We start from the raw sequence: 22,798 nt of genomic DNA, 5'->3' as shown, positions 1-22,798 counted from the left end.
TCCACAGCAAACGACCACAACGAACGGCTCTGCCAACAGTACTCCTCTCGAACCTCCAATAAGCTTCGAATCATATAATCTGCAAGAAATTGCATAGTCTGGGAATCAAACCCCAGACCAAGGTGTAGAAGCCTTTAAACCTTAACCAATAGGCTACTGTGGTTCCACTTTCCTCCTTTATATTAAGGAAAAGAAATAACATTGCTCTGTAATAAAAGCATATTTTTTATTTACACACTTGTCCTTTATTTTTACTTATAAGACCCATTATTTTTTGTTTACGTAATATTCTTAATTTTTACAGTTATAAATAAAAAAATATTATAATTTTATTTGAAAGAATTTTTTTTAACAAATAATACTTAAATTTTATATTTAAAACTAAAATTGTTAATTATAGTTTAATTATTAAAAAGTCCCCGGGATACGTTAAAATTGGCGGAAACAGAGTCAACGCTTTGGGCTGAAGCATAAGTGTTGAACACACAGAGGGGGGCACGACCTGTAGAGGCTATGACTATGCCGCCAATCCTAGGGCGATGGTGCTTTTCAGATGGCTCTTGGAAAGAAAATAAGGTTTTTTCAGGATAGGGATGGTATAGTTCATTAGAAGGTTTTTATGGTTTGATGGGGGCAAGAAATGTAAGGGCTAGTTTGTCTCCTCTTCATTCAGAGATCGAGGCTTTAGTTTGGCAATGGAGTGTATGAGAAACTTGCGTCAGGTTCGGGTTACGTTTGCAACAGATTGGTCTCAAGTGGTGAAGATGGTTTCGGAACAAGATGAATGACCAGCTTTTGCAAATTATTTGGAGGACATAAAGACCTTGAGAGAAAGTTTTCTTAGCTCAGAGATCATTAATGTACCAAGAACGCATAATTTAAGGGCGGATAGTCTAGCACGTAGTGCCCGGAAACAATCGCCTTTCGTCGTTCACATGGATGCGGAGTTACCAGTTTGGTTTATAGAGTCAGTTTGAATCTGTTCTAGATGATGATAAAAAAAAGGATAGACGTCGACTTGTTATATTTGGAATTAGACAAATTTTTTTAGAGGATAAAAAGTTAATCCAAAGTTTGTCAAACTATTAACTGTAAAAGTGACACGTAAACAACGAAGAAATATAAAGTAATGATAACTCAACAAAATTAAAATGAAATTAATAAAAAATAAATAGAAAGTTACATCTTTTCAAATGATCATCAAATAATATATATGAGATAAGTTTCAACAAATTCCCAGTAGAACCGTTTAACAAATCACTTATCTTTATCCAGCAATAGGCATCCTAGTACGACATAAATCATCACTTGATCAGCAATTTTTTTCTTATTAGTTTCTCTTCTGTCTTGCTGCGAAATTGGTTGAACTCATTGTTGTGGATATCTCGACTTTGGCTAACTATCTCACATTTGATGATTTACATCTTGGTCGGTTAGATGAGGATAAACCAATAATTTCTATGGCTTCAACTTGATATGGTGATAATATGTATTTGCATAGTAATCCATGGCTTCTGTTCTTCTCAAGCATGGATTTCTCTGATTCTCCGGTTACAAAATTTTGCAAGTTCTAAAGTTAAGCTGTTATTTATGAATGAATAAAACAGCTAAACAAGAACACTCATCGTTCCCCCAAGCCTAAAAAGTAGAGAACTCTCCTTAGAGGAGACGTTAACCTGACTTTTCTTCAGTGGTTTCACAAGTTCTCTTGAGATACTCTGAAAGAAAGAAAAAAGAAAAAAAAGAAAAATAGTAATAAACTTAGACATTCTTGGGGTTTATATCTACAAAGGAGTCATATTCTCAAATGATTCTCAAAAATGGCCCGTATATATGAAGGCGGTTTTCTTTTCAATTCTCAAATGATTATTTTTTACTATAGCATTTATTTAGAATATGTCTATCTTATATATATACTCCGTATTTACATCAGTATATATATTAAGACGCTAAACAGTAATCAATCGCCCGGTTAGCTAGCGTATAAACATATTTTATTACATTCTTATGAAGAGAGTATGAAAGTGAAACCACAAGAGCTACAACTCCCAACCGCGAGATGTAGTCACGTCGACCAACCACAAGATCATACTTGGTCATGGACAGTGCCTGCTGTGAGAAGAAGCGTAGAAGCTTCGCTTCTGGCCTTAATTGAATAAACTATTTTATCGGTCTCTCTGAATCTTAACACATAATGTTAAGGCACATTAAAAATAATAAAAACTAGGATAAGACCTGCACCTTGCGCAGGGTGAGTTTATTTGTATATATTATCGATAGTTTTTTTTATATATTTGATCATTTTATTTGTATATATAAAATATTTTTTGTTGTGATTATATAATTTCTCTCCGATGGATCGGATCAATTTTTATTAAAAATAATGGAACAAAACTATAATTAATACATCATAGATTGATCAAACTGGACATTAAACAAATTATGACATAAAAACCTTATTTTTTCCATCGAACACATTCTTGAAAAAAGTGAACAGTATTGTTTTCACAATTGAATTATTTTGACTTTTATCTTCCATATGGTTTTGAAAGCTTTCAAATCAACCATCGAATTGATACATGTCATTTTAATGTTTTTAGTCGTATACTTAAGGAAAACTTACATTTTTGTAATTTAAAGTCGTTTTTAAAAATTCAAAATATAATATATAAGAAAAAATCTAACATATAAGAAAGAATATATAGGTAAATCATATTAGGTAATTCTGTAGCTTTTATTTAAGGAAAGAATATACACTTCCTATATTTTAGGTTAATATAATGTTCTCTAGTGTTATATAATTATGGAATAATGTGACACTATTAGATTAAACTATATTTTATATTAGATGCTCTAGAATTCTTTGAAATAGAATTTAGAAGGCATTTAGAGTGCCAACTAGGATTTGGTTTTTTTTTTAATTAATACAAAATGAATGTTCTAATTTTTCAAATGCTTCTCAATTAATATATATGAGATATTATTCGCGCTTTGGGCATGATGAATATTCTGTATACAAGTTATTTTCATATTTTTATTTATTTTGCATTCATTTATATATATTATAAAATAAGAAAGTAAAACAAAATATATCATATAGTTGAGAAATCAGTAACTATTAATATATAATTAAATTTCTGTAAACAAATAAATCAAAATAATTACGCTTTTTGATTTACAACCATTTACGGTACATAGATCTAAACAGCCATTTTTATCTATTTAAATTGTATATAAGAAAATTAAAACCATTGATAACAAAAACAATTCAGCGTGGATATTTAACAGTTTTAATAATTTATAATATATTTAAAAATAATTACAAATACTAAAATTAGAATATTAAGCTCTCAATACTTGTTCAATGCAAATTCTGAAATTAAAATATTTATGTATTTTTAGATAGTATATATGTTGCTTAATTAAATATATATATATTAAGTTGAATATAATTTAAATGAGAATTTTACTCACAGTTTTAAAAAAATAAAATCATTTTCACAAAATTCACAATGTGAGACTTTTAATAGAATGATTCATGAGCCTACAAAAACATGTTGTAATACTCCATGATTAATATATAGGGGTTATCAATTATGTTATATATATATATATATATATATATATATTTTTAAAGGGCTTATCAGTTATGTTATGTCAAAAAGAGAAACTAATTGCATCTGCCGCAACGAACCCTAGCAACCGCAAGAGAAGAAAAGAAGGTTTTCTGATTCGCCTCCTCCAGTGTCCGGCGGTCATCGTCGGTACTGTGAAAGGGTCTATAGTGTCTATTAGTAGGTTTAATTGGTGAAACTGAGGTCCTTCGATGGCTGGAGATGGATATGAGTTGTTGTTGGGTTTCGTCGTCGTCTCCGTGTTTTGCTTGATGGCTTGACCAGTTCCGTACTTTTTTCTGGTGACCGGTGCAGGTTCAAGCCGGCTCTGATGTGGGGTGGTACTTCTTCCATCGGATTTAGTCAGGCTGAGTCCGGGTGAAGCATTTGGTTTGTGGTGATGGCTCCTCTCAAGCTCGTATCTATCTCGTTTCTGGTTTGTTTAAGGATTTTCTTCTTTGCCTTGTTATGTTGATCCTTCCCTTGCATCTCACTGTTCCTGAGGCCTTGCTCAGCATATCTTGCATTCGTTCTGTATACTCTCGTTGGAACTTGGTATCTTTCATTTTTGTGGTTCTTTGTTGGTGGGAATGTGAAAGGACCCGACCCATTTTTTCGTAACATCAGTACGAGTCTGGCTCGACTTCCTCGATCAGACATGGGCCGTTTTCATATTTTTCCTTACTTAGAATTATTTCAGAGTGTTAGTTCTTTGTCAGACAGTCAAATAAAGCATAATACGATTTGAATAGATAATCTGAGGTTCGAGTTAACAAGTCAGTTCGCTATAGGCTATTACATGTTAATCTCATCCTAAATCTACCCAAACCCACCATCCTTCCTTTCTGCCTTTGTCTCTCGTTCAAGCTATGTCTTTACCCTTTCGGGTCTGGTCATGATCTGCATCCAAACAAGGAGGCATAAGCAAACAATAAGCTTAGTGAGAGCGGTCATTCCGTCCCACTCAGCCAAGTAAAGCAATCGAGTCAATCAGTCAATAAACGGACATGCTTATCATCAGTAAGTTACTTAGCCGACCCAATCGTTCCAAGCCAAAGCGCCATCAGATTCAGTCAAGCCCTAGCAGGCCAATACGGCTCTAGGCGCATGATCTGATCCAGATGCATCGATGGAAGGAACCGACTGTTCGGACCAAGCCAGAACTTAGCAGATAATTCGAATTAGACAAGCAATCAGTACATAGAACATTCCTATCAATCAGACTATGATTCAGTACGATATGCCACGGTCACGCACTCACCTTTGTCTTAGAGTCGGTTTGTTCTGTTTGATTCGGTCTCTTCTGACACTTCTTGAGCGGTTTCCGTCGGATCTCGAACGTTCAGACAGTCGGATTCACCCCACAGACGATCGTTCTTGACTCGGACTTGATCAATCCAGCCAAATATCGAAAGCTCTCTCTTAATCGGACTGTTCTCTCTCTGAGTTTCTCTCTGGTTCTTTCTTCCCGTTTCCGTACAGAAAATGGCGAAATAAGAAAAAGGAGATGATTAAAATGGGCAGTTGGGCGGTTTAGGCCCGAGAAACTGCCAAGTTAACCGTTCCTGCTAATTTTACACGCGGCTCTTAATCCGTAACCGCCACCCCGCGCTCCAAGGCGTTTCAGCGCGAGTTTTTCCCCTTTTCGGACTTTAATTGTTCCCGCCAGCTTTACATAGGCGAAACTCGAGCTAGAGCTGACTGATCCATTCGACAACTCTAACCACCTTGTCCGAATCAGACCATTACTACTGTAATAGCTCATTCCAGCTCAGTCGACAGTCTTAACCGTTTTGTCTGATTTCCGACAGTCGCTGTCCAGCCGACCAGTTCACCCGTCTTGTCCGAATCCAACAACACTTGTCCAGATCCGACCATCGCTGTCCGAAAATTCCGCTTTGTCCGGATTTTCATCGAGTTGTCCGAACATCCTGAATTCCACAAACCGAACGGCCAGTCCAATAACCCGAGCGTAAGACCGACTGATGGACCTTTGTCTGGCTGAAAAACAGATCCGTTCCTAGCTTTAATCGGGTACATGGTTCCGCTCTAGTCGCTACTAATCAGGCGCCGATCCATGTTCTCCCATCCACCCACGGAAAGTCCCTCAACTCTGATCAGCTCTTTCTAGCATCATCCAATCCATTCAGTACGTTCTCACAGTCCGGGCAGTCAATCCTCAGATCATCCTAACATCGATCTTCAGAACACGGTCGCTGTAAGTTCTCCCCCACTTGGCTCCGACTCGTCCTCGAGTCTTTCTTCCTGAATCTTCCGTGAGTTTGTCAAACCACTTTGGAAACTCAGCTTTCATTCTCGCCTCTGGCTCCCAAGTCGTTTCTTCCTCTCCATCGCAGTCCCAAACGACTTGGATCATTTTGATATTCTTTCGGCCTTTAGGTTTGGTTTTTCTACCAATGATCCGGACTGGTCGTCCCTCCACAGTAAGGTTCTCTCTCAAGTCAGATGGTGGTTCAGGAACCATATTGTCTTGATTCCTTATGCATTTTCGCAGCAAAGATACATGGAACACGTTATGGAACTGAGCCATCGATGAGGGCAGCTCCAGTTTGTAGGCGACCTTTCCAATCCTTTCCAGGATCTTGTACGGCCCCATGTATCTTGGACTCAGCTTGGCATTCTTTGAGGATCGGTCCTTGCCTTTGTAGGTGATGGTTTTGAGATATACCATGTCTCTTACTTCGAACTCAAGGTCTTTTCTGTCTGTCTGCATAACTCTTCTGTCTGTCCTGAGACTCTTTCATCTTCAGTTTCAAGACTCGGATTCTTTCAGTTGTCTCTTCTACAAAATCTCGGCCAAATATGATGCGCTCCTCCACTTGGGTCCAGCATAGCGGTGTCCTACACGGACGTCCGTACAATGCCTCGTAAGGCAACATTCCAATGCTTGCATGATAGCTGTTGTTGTAAGAAAACTCTGCCAGATGCAAGTACTGATTGTTAACTTGAAGAAAAGAAATGGAGAAACCAAAGATGGTGAGTTGTGTTGAGGATGGTGCAAAGATAGGGCAAGAGCTTAAGAGAGTGTCTATCAAGAGTTATGAAGTGTCTTGAGATAACTAGAAGTGATCTGATGGTGGTTCTAAGCAAGGGCAAAGTCTAGGAAAGACTTAGAAGAGTGTAGAGGAGCAAATGGACGAGTGTGCAAAGATAGGGCAAGGCCGGTACGGCCATGTACGGATGAGTTACGGATCTGTACGGATGGTGGACATAACAAAAGAGTATACTCGGCCATTTGTGAGTCTTAGGCTTGGTGAAAACTTAGGGTGTCTATGTACGGACATGGCATGATCCGTACATGCTCTAAGGTTTGTGATCAACCTAACTTGAGTCTCAAGGAAGAAGAAACCCGTGAGGCTTCATGTAAAGAAGCCATGAGGATATTCAAACTTGGGGGCGCGGGAGGCTTTGGCTCCTTGTTACCGTTTAAAGATAAGACAGGCTGGCTGTGCAAGCTGTCCATGAGCTGTGCTTTGACTATGTATCTAGACAGATACATGGCAACATGAAGAGGAGCCATAAAGCATCCAATCACACGCTAAAGAGAACTCAGCCAATAAGAAGAGCCATCATGAAGATAAAGACAAGCATAACTCTCTCCATCTCAACCATCCATTTAAACTTCAAGTATTATCAGCCATTAGATTTAGGTTTATGATTTGCTCTTGTAAAGGCATATATAAACTCATAAGTGGCGATTGTAAACTCTCAAAAGAGTATGGGGGGTTTCCCCATCTCCTTCATAATTATAAAAGTGTGTTCTTGATCAGATTCCCTTAATCTACCCCTTTCTTAGTCTCTAATCTCTTAATCTCTCAAAGTCTCTTTGTTTCTGATTCAAGTTCATACTAGTTTCATCAGACCTCTTATTCAACTAGTTCAAGACCTTATCTTTGCCTTTAATGGCGTTTTCATACACATACATAGCCAGGGCTCTGAAAATCTCACATGGTATCAGAGCCAGGTTCATCAGAACCTGAGCTGAGCTTCCGCAAATCCACAGCTCTCATCTCAGCTCAAATCAAACCCTTGAAAACATCACCAGCCGAGTTCTGTTCTTGAAGAAGAAAGAAGCTTGAAGCGGGGAGTGTTCTCCTTATCTCTCAACCGTTCCTGTCTTTACCTGATGGAGAGTGTCTCTTTGGAAGCAGAGGAGGATGGAGAGGCGTCATGAACCTCAAGCCAAAGCTCCTTGTCCAAGAGCTTATCACATCCGGATACAAGAAAGATGAAGCTAAGATGAAGCCGGTTTGATGTATGAAGAAAGGAGGGGTCTTTGGGTGTGAGAAACAAGAAGGAGGCCATGGACTGAAGGAGAAGGAGTTGGGTGACGACCTAGACTCTTGAATCCAACCATATCATGGCCAGATTGCCTTTGGAGGCTTAAGGAACCAACCTGGTTCCTTGTGTAAGCGATTCTTTAAAACCTTCTTGGTATTGAGCTTATGTTGTGTTGTTGCCTGGTTATTGTGATGTGTATTGATTGAAAAACCTGAGGATAATGTGTGATTGCTAAATATAATTAGTTGAATCTGTCCCAGGATGCTTTAAAGGCTTGTTTAGTGTTTAAAGAGTAAAATGCTTGCTCCTGTTAAGTAATGAGTTTGCTAAATGTGATATGGTATTGTTTGAAGCTCATGAACTGAAAACAGATTGAAAGTAATGCATTGTCTGATGTTAAGTGATGATAGTAATGCTTAGCCTAAGTTATAAATGAATGTGTGATGGATTGTATTGTTGCATTCATGAATTGAAACTGATTAAGGTTAGTGCATACTGTCAAATGGCTGTCTTACATTGAAGCATTAGATTCATGTCTAAATGCTGAGTAAAGAAGCTTTAAAATTGCCTAAGTAGCTTGTATTGAATCTGTTATGATCTTACTTGTGCTTAGAGAGTTTGCTTGCAAAGATTAGAACTTGAAAATGTCTAGTTTAATCTGTTGCATTGCTTAAAGACATTGGTGTTCAAACTTGATGATGCATCAAGGGTTGACCCAATGCACTTGTGTCTTATCTTTGCTGGAGTTTGAGTGATGTTTCAGGTACACTAGATGTGTTCTTAGTTCATCATCAATCCGAGTTGAAAGTAGGAGACGTTTGCCCATTGTGTGTGCAATGGAGAGTTGATACAAGAGTGGTGATGCGCCACTAGGTGTGTAGTCTCACTGAAGCTCACTTGCAAGCTTGGACCTATACTCAATCCAAGCTTGAGGAGGGGAGTTTAGTGAGCTATCAGTCGGACCAAGAAGGTTCAGAAGGTCCATTGCAAGCAACTGAAGAAGAAGGAGCCATCCGGGTCTAGGCAGTGGTGTCTAGGCAAGAGAATGTTTAGAGCACTCTTGGCTGTGAGAAGATGAAGACTCTATCAGTGCGGCTTCTAGTGTGAGGTGGCTGAAGAGGTAGCTGAAGTTTCCACAAGCACTCCATGAAGATGGCGAGTTCAGAACGTGTTGCAATGGTGTGATTGGGCGGATCAAGAAGCTATCCTTCCAAGCTTGACTTGTTCCACATGGTCAAGCTTGAGGGGGAGTGTTGAGAAAGCTTCTATGATCCTAGAGTCTTTGGTGGTTATTCAAGAAGAGGAGCAGATCAGTTATGAAGCATAATGAAGGATGAAGAAGCAATCACCAATGCGACCTCTAGAGTGAGGTGATTGGTACTACAGTCTGAAGCATCCTGTCATGAAGGTTTCAGTAACATGGTGGTGACTCATGAAGAGAAGCAGCCAAGACTCAGCTTGTATCTATCGAGGAAGATCTGGTAGTCCGAGCACTTGATCACAACAAGAAGGTTGTGAGAAAGGGGGAGAGACCAAGATCTGTCTAAAGAAGAGTACAAGAAGTGTTGATGATGAGCAAGAGGAGTGGGTTCTATCTTGCATAATATGAGGGCCATGATCCAGAGTCTTTGTGTCCCTTACATTGTTGGTAAGGCACAAAGACTCACTGGCCAATCCCTAGGCCTTGGAGACTTTACTCTTTTTCCCTCATCAAGGTTTTGTCCCAAAGGGTTTTCCTTGGTGAGGTTTTTAATGAGGAAGCTCTTCAAGGTTCCAAGCTTGACTTAGGATCTACTAAAGTCAAGCTTGAGGGGGAGTGTTAACTTGAAGAAAAGAAATGGAGAAACCAAAGATGGTGAGTTGTGTTGAGGATGGTGCAAAGATAGGGCAAGAGCTTAAGAGAGTGTCTATCAAGAGTTATGAAGTGTCTTGAGATAACTAGAAGTGATCTGATGGTGGTTCTAAGCAAGGGCAAAGTCTAGGAACGACTTAGAAGAGTGTTGAGGAGCAAATGGACGAGTGTGCAAAGATAGGGCAAGGCCGGTATGGCCATGTACAGATGAGTTACGGATCTGTACGGATGGTGGACATAACAAAAGAGTATACTCGGCCATTTGTGAGTCTTAGGCTTGGTGCAAACTTAGGGTGTCTATGTACGGACATGGCATGATCCGTACATGCTCTAAGGTTTGTGATCAACCTAACTTGAGTCTCAAGGAAGAAGAAACCCGTGAGGCTTCATGTAAAGAAGCCATGAGGATATTCAAACTTGGGGGCGCGGGAGGCTTTGGCTCCTTGTTACCGTTTAAAGATAAGACAGGCTGGCTGTGCAAGCTGTCCATGAGCTGTGCTTTGACTATGTATCTAGACAGATACATGGCAACATGAAGAGGAGCCATAAAGCATCCAATCACACGCTAAAGAGAACTCAGCCAATAAGAAGAGCCATCATGAAGATAAAGATAAGCATAACTCTCTCCATCTCAACCATCCATTTAAACTTCAAGTATTATCAGCCATTAGATTTAGGTTTATGATTTGCTCTTGTAAAGGCATATATAAACTCATAAGTGGCGATTGTAAACTCTCAAGAGAGTTTGGGGGGTTTCCCCATCTCCTTCATAATTATAAAAGTGTGTTCTTGATCAGATTCCCTTAATCTACCCCTTTCTTAGTCTCTAATCTCTTAATCTCTCAAAGTCTCTTTGTTTCTGATTCAAGTTCATACTAGTTTCATCAGACCTCTTATTCAACTAGTTCAAGACCTTATCTTTGCCTTTAATGGCGTTTTCATACACATACATAGCCAGGGCTCTGAAAATCTCACACTGATCCCATTTGTCTCCCCAATCCAGAACACAAGATCGCAGTAAGTCTTCAAGTGTTCGGATTGTCCTCTCTGATTGTCCATCCATTTGCGGATGATGTGCTGTACTCATATGGACCTTGGTCGCCATCGACTTCTGCATAGCTCTCCAGAAGGCCGAATAAAACTTGGAGTCTCGATCTGACACTATGCTTACCGGAACTCCATGAAGTCTGACGATCTATTCCACGTATAACTTGGCTAGCACCGCTGCATTGTCTGTTTTGTTGATAGACAAGGAGTGTGCGGACTTGGTCAATCTGTGCACTATCACCCAGATAGCATCCTTGCCGTTCCTGATTGGCAAGCCAGTCACGAAGTCCATCGTCATCTTATCCCAAGGCCATTCTGGGATGGGTAAACTCTGAAGTAGTCCACTCGGAACTTGATTTTCTGCCTTAACCATTTGGCAGATTGGGCACCCAGCTACCCATTTTGCAACATCACGCTTCATTCCAACCCAATGATAGTATCTCTTCAAGTCTCGGTACATCTTATTGGCTCCTGGATGTATCGAAAACTTTGACTGATGTGCCTCCTTTAGGATCTCATCCCGCAATCCTTTGTCGTTAGGAACACACACTCGGCCATTAACCAGAATCGTCTCATTGTTTGAAGTCTGATACTCCGTCTTCTCGTTCTTGGAAGATTTGATCAGATCTTCATCCTTTTCCTGTGCAAGGCGAACTCGGGACAACAAATCCGCCTAATCCGCTGCACCAAGACCCAACGGTTCCAATTTGTCAGTCAAGGCAGCTAATCGTAAGGTTCCAACCATGTGAACCAGTTCCTCCATGTCTTTCTCTAAAACCGAAGCTACTCTCTTCCGGCTCAAGGCATCCGCGACCAGATTCGCCTTTCCCGGATGGTAGGCAATATCCAAGTGTAATCCTCAACCAGTTCCATCCAACGCCTCTGTCTAAGGTTCAGCTCTGGTTGAGTAAAGATATACTTCAAGCTCTTATGGTCCGTGAAGACTTGGACCTTAGCACCATAGAGATATGACCGCCATATCTTCAGCGCAAACACGACAACAGCCATTTCTAAGTTGTGTGTTGGATAGTTCCCTTCGTGTTTCCCTAGCTGTCTAGACGCATATGCGATCACTTTGCCTTGCTGCATCAGTACGCACCCAAGCCCCACTATGGATGCATCTGTGTACACCACGTATGGCTCGTTGTCCATAGGAAGAGCCAATACTGGAGTAGTCGTCAACATCTTCTTGAGTTTGCTGAAACTCACATCACAGCCTTCTGTCCACACGAACTGAACATCTTTCCCGGTCAACTTTGTCAACGGTTGAGCCATGCTAAGGTCCCTACATATTCACCCGGAACACTAAGGACCTACTCTACAGGAAAGCAATTTCACACAGAAATTCTTAAGGCAAAGGTGAGAGATAGGATGACTCACCAGTGATCGGACGAGACGTGCTTGGGTTCATTGACTCATCACCGATTGTGTACACCCGCGGTATGATGGCCTGCCTCTTTGCAGCCGGCTGAGGCCCATCGCTCGGACGCTTCCCAGCAGATTGCGCATCCTTCGGATACTGATTCTTGTAGTGCCCCGTTTCACCGCAGTTGTAGCACACACGTTCCCCAACACCCTTGTTTTGGCTCTTCGGCCTTAGGTCTTCCTCAGGACAATCACGCACCTTGTGATCCATACTTCTGCAATGGTGGCAAGCTCCTGAAGCAGCACGACAAACACCAAAGTGCATTTTCCCGCAAGTCAAACATGCACTGCGACCTGTTGCATTAGGCTTGCTGGAAGAGCCACCCTTCACCGACTTTTGATTCTTTCCCGCATGCTTACTAGGATGGACATGCGCCACTGTGCCAAACACCTTGGCTTCCTCACTGATTCTAGCTTCCTGTTCTGCGGTCTTTTCCACCAGTTCGGCCACAATATCATAGTTGCGGATCTTACAACGAGTTCGGAGATCAACCCTGAGTCCGCGCATGAATTTGCGGACCAAGGAAATTTTCGACTCAGCCTCACGCCCAGCATACTTCTTGAGGCTGTTGAATTCCGCTTCATACTCGCTTACAGTCATGGATCCCTGTATCAGTCTGAGAAAAGCTCCCTTGAGCTGGTCAAATGCTTCTGGCGGAAAATACTTCCCACGGAATTCGGTCTTAAAGTTGGCCCACGTGCAATTCTCAGCACCAATCCGAGCCGCTACACCTCGCCACCAGATGTGCGCATCACCGTCCAAGTAGTGGACAGCAATGTCCTTCTTGTAAGTAAGAGGACAACAGATCGACTTAAAGTTCCGCCCTATCTTGTCAATCCATTGATCTGCTTCCTTTGGTTTGGAACCACCCGAAAAGAACTTTGTTCCCAGTTTCTGCATGTGGTCCATAACCTTGAGGTAAGACGGATTCCATCAGGCACCACGTTCTCCACTTCCTCCGCAACAGGTGGAGCCACCGGAGGTGCCGCCGCAGCAGGCAATCTTGCCAAGACTTGCGCCAACATAGCCAAAATGGCTTCCAATCCAACCGGAGCAGCAGCAGCTCCAGCAGCTGCACCAGCCGCTGCAGCATTGTTCAAATTTGCTGCATTCTGAGCAGCATTCCGAGCCTCTTCCGTACCAGTTTCATTCCTGGCCACGTTGCTCGCAAACCCCTCAGCGGTCTCATTCACAGTCCTTCTTGTGTTACGGTTACTTTTTGCCATCCGCAACAAGATCACAGCCAAGTTAGTCAAAACTAACTTGGGATCAGGACTCGGAACACAGAATCTACCGCGAGACGTCAGGCTTGGAAGGATGGTTTGCCCCAATAAACCACCATACTTAGATTGTCCTAGAACTCGACTCCGATCTGATACCACTTGAAAGGACCTGACCCATTTTTTCGTAACATCAGTACGAGTCTGGCTCGACTTCCTCGATCAGAATTGGGCCGTTTTCATATTTTTCCTTACTTACAATTATTTCAGTGTGTTAGTTCTTTGTCAGACAGTCAAGTAAAACATAATACAATTTGAATAGATAATCTGAGGTTCGAGTTAACAAGTCAGTTCGCTATAGGCTATTACATGTTAATCTCGTCCTATATCTACCCAAACCCACCATCCTTCCTTCCTGCCTTTGTCTCGCGTTCAAGCTATGTCTTTACCCTTTCGGGTCTGGTCCTGATCTGCATCCAAACAAGGAGGCATAAGCAAACAGTATGCTTAGTGAGAGCAGTCATTCCGTCCCACTCAGCCAAGTAAAGCAATCGAGTCAATCAGTCAATAAATGGACATGCTTATCATCAGTCAGTTACTTAGCCGACCCAATCGTTCCAAGCCAAAGCGCCATCAGATTTAGTCAAGCCCTAGCAGGCCAATACGGCTCTAGGCGCATGATCTGATCCAGATGCGTCGATGGAAGGAACCGACTGTTCGGACCAAGCCAGAACTTAGCAGATAATTCGAATTAGACAAGCAATCAGTACATAGAACATTCCTATCAATAAGACTACGATTCAGTACGATAGGCCATGGTCACGTACTCACCTTTGTCTTAGAGTCGGTTTGTTCTGTTTGATTCGGTCTCTTCTGACACCTCTTGAGCGGTTTCCGTCGGATCTCGAATGTTCAGACAGTCGAATTCACCCCACAGACGATCGTTCTTGACTCGGACTTGATCAATCCAGCCAAATATCGAAAGCTCTCTCTTAATTGGACTTTTCTCTCTCTGAGTTTCTCTCTGGTTCTTTCTTCCCGTTTCCGTACCGAAAATGGCGAAATAAGACAAAGGAGACGATTAAAATGGGCAGTTGGGCGGTTTAGGCCCGAGAAACTGCCAAGTTAACCGTTCCCGCTTATTTTACACGCGGCTCTTAATCCGTAACCGCCACCCCGCGCTCCAAGGCGTTTCAGCGCGAGTTTTCCCTTTTTCAGACTTTAATTGTTCCCGCCAGTTTTACTTAGGCGAAACTCGAGCTAGAGCTGACTGATCCATTCGACAACTCTAACCACCTTGTCCGAATCGGACCGTTACTACTGTAATAGCTCATTCCAGCTCAGTCGACAGTCTTAACCGTTTTGTCTGATTTCCGACAGTCGCTGTCCAGCCGACCAGTTCAACCATCTTGTCCGAATCCAACAACACTTGTCCGGATCCGACCATCGCTGTCCGAAAATTCCGCTTTGCCTGGATTTTCATCGAGTTGTCTGAACATCCTGAGTTCCACAAACCGAACGGCCTGTCCAATAACCCGAGCGTAAGACCGACTGATGGAGCTTTGTCTGGCTGAAAAACAGATCCGTTCCTAGCTTTAATCGGTTACATGGTTCCGCTCTAGTCGCTACTAATCAGGCGCCGATCCAAGTTCTCCCATCCACCCACGGAAAGTCCCTCAACTCTGATCAGCTCTTTCTAGCATCATCCAATCCATTCAGTACGTTCTCACAGTCCGGGCAGTCAATCCTCAGATCATCCTAACATCGATCTTCGGAACACGGTCGCTACAGAATGCCTCTCTGTTCGCCTCTGGTAGCAACGGGTTAGGGCACAAGGCGTGACTCCGGTCTTTGACGTGTCTCCTTGGTGTATCTTCTTCATGTCTTCTCTCCCCGCTCTGTCAGATTAAGAGCCTTACTCTCCTCATTCTGGTGTATCCGGTTTCCTGTCGCTCCATCCAGCTTCATTGATGGCTCTTCTTCAGTGGTTGAAGTGTCTTATGCGACGCAGTTAGGTCTCCTTTGGAAAGGTTCTGGTTCAGGTAAGGGGTTCTCTTTGTTCCCAGGTAGGAATGTCAAACAGGTTGATCCATCCCATCCCGTCCCGTACCCGTCCCGTCCCGTACCGCAGCGGGCTCGTCTTCGAGCGGGTCACGGCGGGTCAGGCCCGCGCGGGCTGCGGTCCTCAAAATGGCTAACCAAACCCGTACTGCAAAACATGTAGGCCTTTGCGGATCGGCCAGCGGGACATAGAATTACAAACGGACATATGGCTCATGAACGCTTCAAGACATGATTCAGGACGCTTTATCAGTTTCATGACGCTTTATCAGTTTCATGACACATCAGTAAGTGAGTTTAGTCGAGGATTGAACTGGATAAGGCAATACACTTGTTAGTTGAAGATTTTAGTTGGATCAAAACACTAGTTTATTTACTTTTGTTAGACTCCAAACATTTTATAAATAAACAACAATACTTTAGTTGCTGAATCCAAATAATATAACTCATAAGTTCATAACAAATGCTTTAGTTTTCTGAATCCAAAATTAAATAAAACCAACATCAAATCAAAGATGCTAATCCCAAAAATAAATAAAAAGAAAACACCAATCACACTTCTTGTTCTTCATCTTTATCACCAACAAGCGACAAAAAGATGGAGATTTCTCTTCTTCACCATCAACTTCATCTTCTGCAAATAAGAATAATAGAAGTCAGTTAAAGATATATTGAAACCTAAAACTCCAGAATGTATGATAATGTGAACAAATACATATAGGCAAAACTATGAAGAATCCATTGCGGGAACTAGATCTTCTTCTTCGATGGAAAGTGAGTTTTCAAATTTCTTATGATGACTCGAAGAAGCTCCACCGGTGCAGATCAAAGGCGCTTGGGAGACCGGAAGATCCATCGACCCTGAAACCACCATAACGTCGAATTGCCTTCTCTCTCTCTCTCTATCTCTCTCTCTATCTCTCTCTCTCTCTCTATCTCTCTCTCTCTCTCTATCTCTCTCTCTCTATCTCTCTCTCTCTATCTCTCTCTCTCTCTATCTCTCTCTCTCTCTCCATGTTTTAGGTGAAAGCATAAATGGGGACTTAGGGTTGCGGGTCTTCAAAATCCCACAGGTTAACCTGTAGCCCATCCCCTTTCGACCGTCCCGCTTTCAACCTGTCCCGCTTTGAACCCGTCCCGCTTTCGACCCGTCCCGCTTTCGACCCGTCCCGCTTTCGACCCGTCCCGTTTTGAACCCGTCCTGCGAGGCCCGCAATTTTACGGGCTTACCAAATGGAGGTCCAATCCCGCCACGCAGCAAGCTTTTACGGGCCAGGCCCGCGGTCCAGGTCCTTGATTGCCATCCCTATTCCCAGGGTTCAAAGTTCTTCTTGTGGTTTCAGTCAAGCTTCGGATTGGTCCTATTTTGTTGGTCCTTATTGTTTGAAGTCGCTCACCCAGTCTTGTTGCCTATTTCCGGCTGCCTTGAGTGGTGTTGATGATAGTCATGCTCGCCTATATGCTTTGGTGAATTGATAATGCTACTTCAATGTGATGTCAAGAGAAGTTAATATATTTTAAGTCTATGTTTAGGTCTGTTTTAATGTCTCCGGGAATGTCCGGCTTATGGCTCCAGTTCATGTCTGGCTTAGTGTTTTAAAGGCTTATGGTAGTCTTATGTTTTGTGTGATCAACTCATCTTAGCATAAGATGGTTGATGTGTTGTAATGAACTCTTGATCTTTGGGTGTTTAAGAGAAATTTACAGATGACAAAAAAAAAATCAGTTATGTTATGCCAATGACTTAATGTCGATGTCCCGCCTAGGTCAGGAGATCGATCTAGTCTAGGAACTAGCAACTAGGCTCCCGAATGTTTCTTCTAATGGTTACAGAGTTATCTCTTCTTATTACAACGGAGACTTCACAATTTGAAAACAACTCTAAAAAATGAGCTTAGAATATAATAGTGATAGATGAAATTCGAGAAAGGAGAATGTTCATGGGAAGAAAATTTTTATAACAGGGGTCTTATTACTCTCCAATCGTACTTCAGATTAAATTTGTTCTTGTTGGAATACTGAGTGAAGGTTCATCATATTATTGACTATGGCTCATGTTTTAATGTACGGCACTTGCTTACGTTAAGGGTTAAATTATGACCTTAAGTTTATCGGATAAAAATATTGATCATTTATGTAAGTAACCATATATATTAAGATAAAATGTTTGGAGAAAAGATCTCACATTAAAAATATGTAAGGAACTTGAGCTGTACACTATTGCCACTACACTATTGCTACTGCTAAGTTGCGTCAGTGCTAAGTTGCTCAAACAAACATGATGTCTGGCTGTGTTCACTGACATTTTGTGTATATTGCAGGACTGTTTTACGAGGACCAGGACGATATCCATATTTATCGGGGTGTGACAGTGGGACGAGGTCTTAGAGTTACGGCTGTAGAAGACAAAATTTTGTGGCATGACAGATTGGGACAAACTTAAAACCAATTTGGTGGTAAATGGAATGGCCTAAATCTCTTATATATTATTACGCAAATCCCTTTGCATATTTTCAGTGTGGGATCTTCTCTCTAACATAAGGTTGGATGCTAATTAAGATGAATTTGCTTCCCATTGTTTTCGTTTATGTTGAGCACGTTTTATCAGTTTTCTTCTATTAAAGAAATGTTTCGTACAGAAAAGAAGAGAAGGATAAATTCAGCTCAAGCTGACTTTATTAATTGCGATACTCTCAAGTTATAAAAACTAGAGCCTTTTCCGGGCTACGTCCGCGTTTTTACTAATCTTAGTTAAATTTATAACTTTAAATTTATATTTGTAAATGTACTTTATATTCTATCATAAAATACCAAGTAGCAGGAAAATCTAAAGTTATTTTATTTATTCGTTGTTCTTTTCAATGCATTTAGAATGGTTAAAATTCATAATTGTTTTGTCTATTTCACTAGAAATTGTATATAATATGGTCAAAACAATGGACTGAAAGTTATTAACCTTTAGTAATGTTCAAAATTTTATTTCATTTTGATTATTTTTAATGTAAAATAATTAAATTTACAAATTATTTAAAAATTGTTATTTTAGAATTTTGAGTTCACGTTTATAGGTCTTCTGTCTTCAAAAGGAAGTACAAACCTACATATTAATCGGCTTCTTACTTAGTTTATCTGAATTGTTAAATTAAGTCCGTAGGTCTAACTAAGTTTACAGCTACACAATCTTGGTTTAACATACATTTTGAAAATGTTTTATAAGTGACCGAAGAAATAAAAAAATATCTAGAAAGATTGTTAAATGGCGTTGATGAAATCTCGGCAGAAATAAGGTAAATGAAATTGATTAACATTGTTGTTTTTGATAAATTATTTAATTATGTTAGTTTTTATACTAAATCAAACCATTTTATGATAGAGAATAAGTTGAGTCGAAATATCACCAAAACTACAAAAGAGAACTGTCCTCCAAACCGGGGCATAGTTCATGAGAACACAATACAAATGAAAAATAGGACAGAAACAAAACCAAACCAAATAACGGCCATGACTGCAAATTAAGAAACACGACCTTCTCTCAAAAACCTGGCTCTCTTTTTTTTTCTTTGGTGATAAGTTAAGCTCCTTTGCCGGAAAATAAGATCCCTCACTCTTGCTTACTAAGTGAGGAACCTTTTTTTTTTGATCAACCAAGTGAGGAACCTATGCTATTCTTTCTTGGCAACGTCCTCATCGTCACTTGTTAAATAAACGTTCTTCCTCTTCTTTGCTACTGGCTTTTATTTTTTCCTTTTTGGTTGTAAAACATCTAACGATTGTCAGTAAAAATAACATCTAACGGTTTACGCTTTTCCTCGAGTTTTGAAACATTACCTTTGGCATTGATTGTTGATACAAAACTATAAAACTATAGTAATTATGTGAATGCCACTTCATAATCAATATTCAGGAATTATTGCAGTCTTTCATCATTCATCATTCTTTTTAGTCAGATCAACCCAATATATGATTTCGAGGAACTTGAAAAACAACATTCATACCTCAGTCACACAGTGCTATGTTCGTGTACGTTAATATCTTTGATTCTAGTCCTGTGCGTTCATCCAAATTTATGTACCTAATTCTGTTTATTAGAACAGAGAGACCCCAATGCAGTGGTTGGTATGGTAATTATCTTTCCACGCAAAATTCACTTTACTCCTTTAGTGGTTAAAACCGTTCTATGAGAACGATCACAACCCGTTTCTTGACTTTCGAGCTGCATAATTCTTAGAAAAGGAAAAGCAATTTATTAGTTTATTTTTAGTGCATTTCGTCTCTTAAAGAGCAAATGACAGAGGCAAAAGCTATGATACTTTCGCTTTTCTTTCCCCTTCTTTCTTTGGGGTGTCTTTGCTTTATTTTCCTTAACATATTGATATCGCCCTCATTATTATCATTGTACTTCATCCATCTCAAGGTCGTTTGTGGCAACAGCCTCACCTATGAACCATGAGACATCATGCAAGACAATTTTTTATTGAATGTTGATATACGTGATAAACAGTGCACATACTCAGATCCTGAAACTAAAGTAACATGCAAAGAGAACTAAAGATAACAAACAAAGGTACAAACCCGATATCATAGTCGTGCTCCATTTGCCCTTGGTAAAACTGCTCTTGGGGAAGGCCATACCATGTCTACATCAAGATCCTACTCGTCATCAGGAACTTGAGGTGGACTGAAATATTTGAAGAAACTCCCCCTCTCCTCAGTCTTAGAGATGGGATTTGTGAGTTTGTTACTTTGGATCCCTTCTGAGGCTTAATTTTAGGACCTTCTGATCCAAACATTCTATAGGAAACCACTCAATCTCCGTCCTATAGAATAGTTAACGATCAGTAAATCATTATTCTTACAGAAAAAATGGCAAATACATGATAAAAGCAAGATCACCCAATGGCCTTCTCGAGGATTGACTCATCTTCAATCATGTGATTTGTCTTATTCACCACAGTGTTCTTCAAGTAAGGGTTCTGAGCAAAGAAAAAGTGAAGCTTGAACTCTTTTGATACTGCGACACTATTAGTGTCACACTATTCAACTTGATATCGTTGAGATATTTAAGAGCTCCTTCATCCTGCTCAGTTATGTAGAGTCATGGGGGAAAACATCAAGAAAGAGAATGCCACTCACGTATGTAATACATCGATCAAAGGTCATTAAAAATACAATCGAGACTAATAAACAGCTTCAGGCACACCAATGAATAACATGAACATGAGGATCAATTGACGTTTCTCAAGTGGTTGGGCATTCGGAAAAGCTTTTTTATTGTTATTTCAAGAGAAGTCCATCTAAAATGGCTTGTGAAGACGAATAAAGAGCTTCGGGTACAACATTGAGTAGAGTAGTAGGTAATTCTTTGACAGTGTTAGCTTATTCAGATGCTTCAACATCATCTACAACGTTAGTTCTATGAGAAGAAGCTAGAGACCAATTAGGAATTACCCTTTCGTTGTGTTCTTCGCTTCCCAGAAGAGGATTAGCTGAAACAGTAGCTTCGACTGTCCTAAACAGGGAACAAAGTCATCGTAAAACAGAGACGTAGGAACCTTGCCGGTTGATTTCGCGATTTTGTATCACATAGTTTGCTTTGATTTTTTCGTTTGCGTGATTTGGAGAAAGAAAGAATCAAGGAAGCATATGAATATATAAGCTGGCGAGTTGATGGGATGTGAAAAGATGTGTAGCAGTGGAGTGATTCGGAGGAAGACGAAGCAGATACGTGGTTTTGGAGGATTTGGGTTTTGGGTACACATGATGGCCCAAAAGAAATTTTAGTGGCTGACATGAACACTCTCCCTGCTCTAGTTTTAGAACTTTTAGTATTGTAAGATAGGTACACTCTCATAGTATTTCTCTTCAAAACTTAGATAATCTTTCTTAGAAATACAATATATGTATAGATGACCTTGTTTTTTTTTTTTTTGAAACAGACCTTGTTTTCTTTAGTTTCATCTTTTTCTTGCAAAACATTGGAGTAGTTAGCAAGGTGCGAACTTACGCTACTACGTGACTAGATGGGATTTTTGTGTGTGTTTATAATCAAACCCATAACACTCCAACACGCTTAAGCATTGGGACGAGAGAGCGATTGAGATGAAGACTCATGACTTGATTGGCTCCACCAACAAGCTGCCCTCCTATGAATACCACCGGCACGGTCGGGCTGCAGCTAGCCTAGTTGAGCCAGTGCTTGTTCTATCTCCTTTCCTCTGTTGATCTCGTCTAACTCATAGATCGTTGGGTTCACGCCAAAGTCGACGAAAAGAGTCTTGATTGAGTGAGACATGCAGCACGAGTTCTTACTGAAGATCACAACAGGTTTTTCGGAGACCATATTTTGTAGCTTTTCCCTCCGTGATAATAGTATGTATGTTGAAAGACTGCTTCTTAGGATATGTAAACAATTTAACTTAGGGGAAATGATGTTACTCAAAAAACGATAAGGAATGACTTTGAGTTTGTATGTGTTAAAAGATCAACTATAAATGTTCCTATATATAGCTTCTTCACGAATGCACGTACTCACGTAGACAAATGAAAATGAAGAGTCTAATTGTTCAAATTCTTGGTTCTATCATCTTGTGGACATAGTTTTACGATCTGGTTAACTATCTAACATAATCATTTTGTAAAAAAAAAAAAAAAAAAAAAAAGAGGAAAAAGGATCGATATAACAAAATCTTAGCTGTGAAGAATTTATGATACGGACGAATCTTGTAAAATGTTTATATAGCACGGTCTTTCACCTTTATTGAACCGTAAAAAAACTGCAATATCGCATTACTTTTTTTTTTTTTATAACGTTGCATAATCTGTTATATTCTTGAGCGGACGGCCCAAAAAAAAACTAAAATATTTAAAGATCGCTCACAATATTTTAAAGTTTGATACAAAATTTAATTACTAATATAATTATATGTTCTGTTAAAAAGCGAAAAAAATCTAATTAATCAATTTTTGTGATTTTGATTTTAATTTAATTATTGTAATTATATTTGTAACAGTTATTTGTAATCAAAAGATGGATAAAAACATTTTAATATTTCCATTCATTCTGAATTTTTATCACCAGTTTTATAAAAGGTTATGTTGAAAATCCGATCTAAAAGCATAAGCTGATCGTTGGCTTTCACTCCTTTGACATAGTTTTAACTTCTTAACTTTAAGATACGCCATATAAAGTTTTCAGGTACATCAGTCAAAAAATGGTTTTCAGCCTTGGCTTCTTCAATATTTGTTAAAACTCGTCATCGCCGGTTATATAAAGAGT

General features: G+C 40.1%; 1 pseudogene; it reads right to left on the bottom strand.

Moving 5' to 3' along the window:
* Window positions 1-20,626: 20,626 nt before the first annotated feature.
* LOC106373588 lies at window positions 20,627-22,088 on the bottom strand (annotated as a pseudogene).
* Window positions 22,089-22,798: the final 710 nt, after the last annotated feature.

This window comes from Brassica napus, chromosome C8, assembly GCF_020379485.1.
Source record: "Brassica napus cultivar Da-Ae chromosome C8, Da-Ae, whole genome shotgun sequence".
Classification (NCBI taxonomy): domain Eukaryota; kingdom Viridiplantae; phylum Streptophyta; class Magnoliopsida; order Brassicales; family Brassicaceae; genus Brassica; species Brassica napus.
Note: the sequence above shows the minus strand (reverse complement) of the source record. Positions and strands in the feature narration are given on the sequence as shown.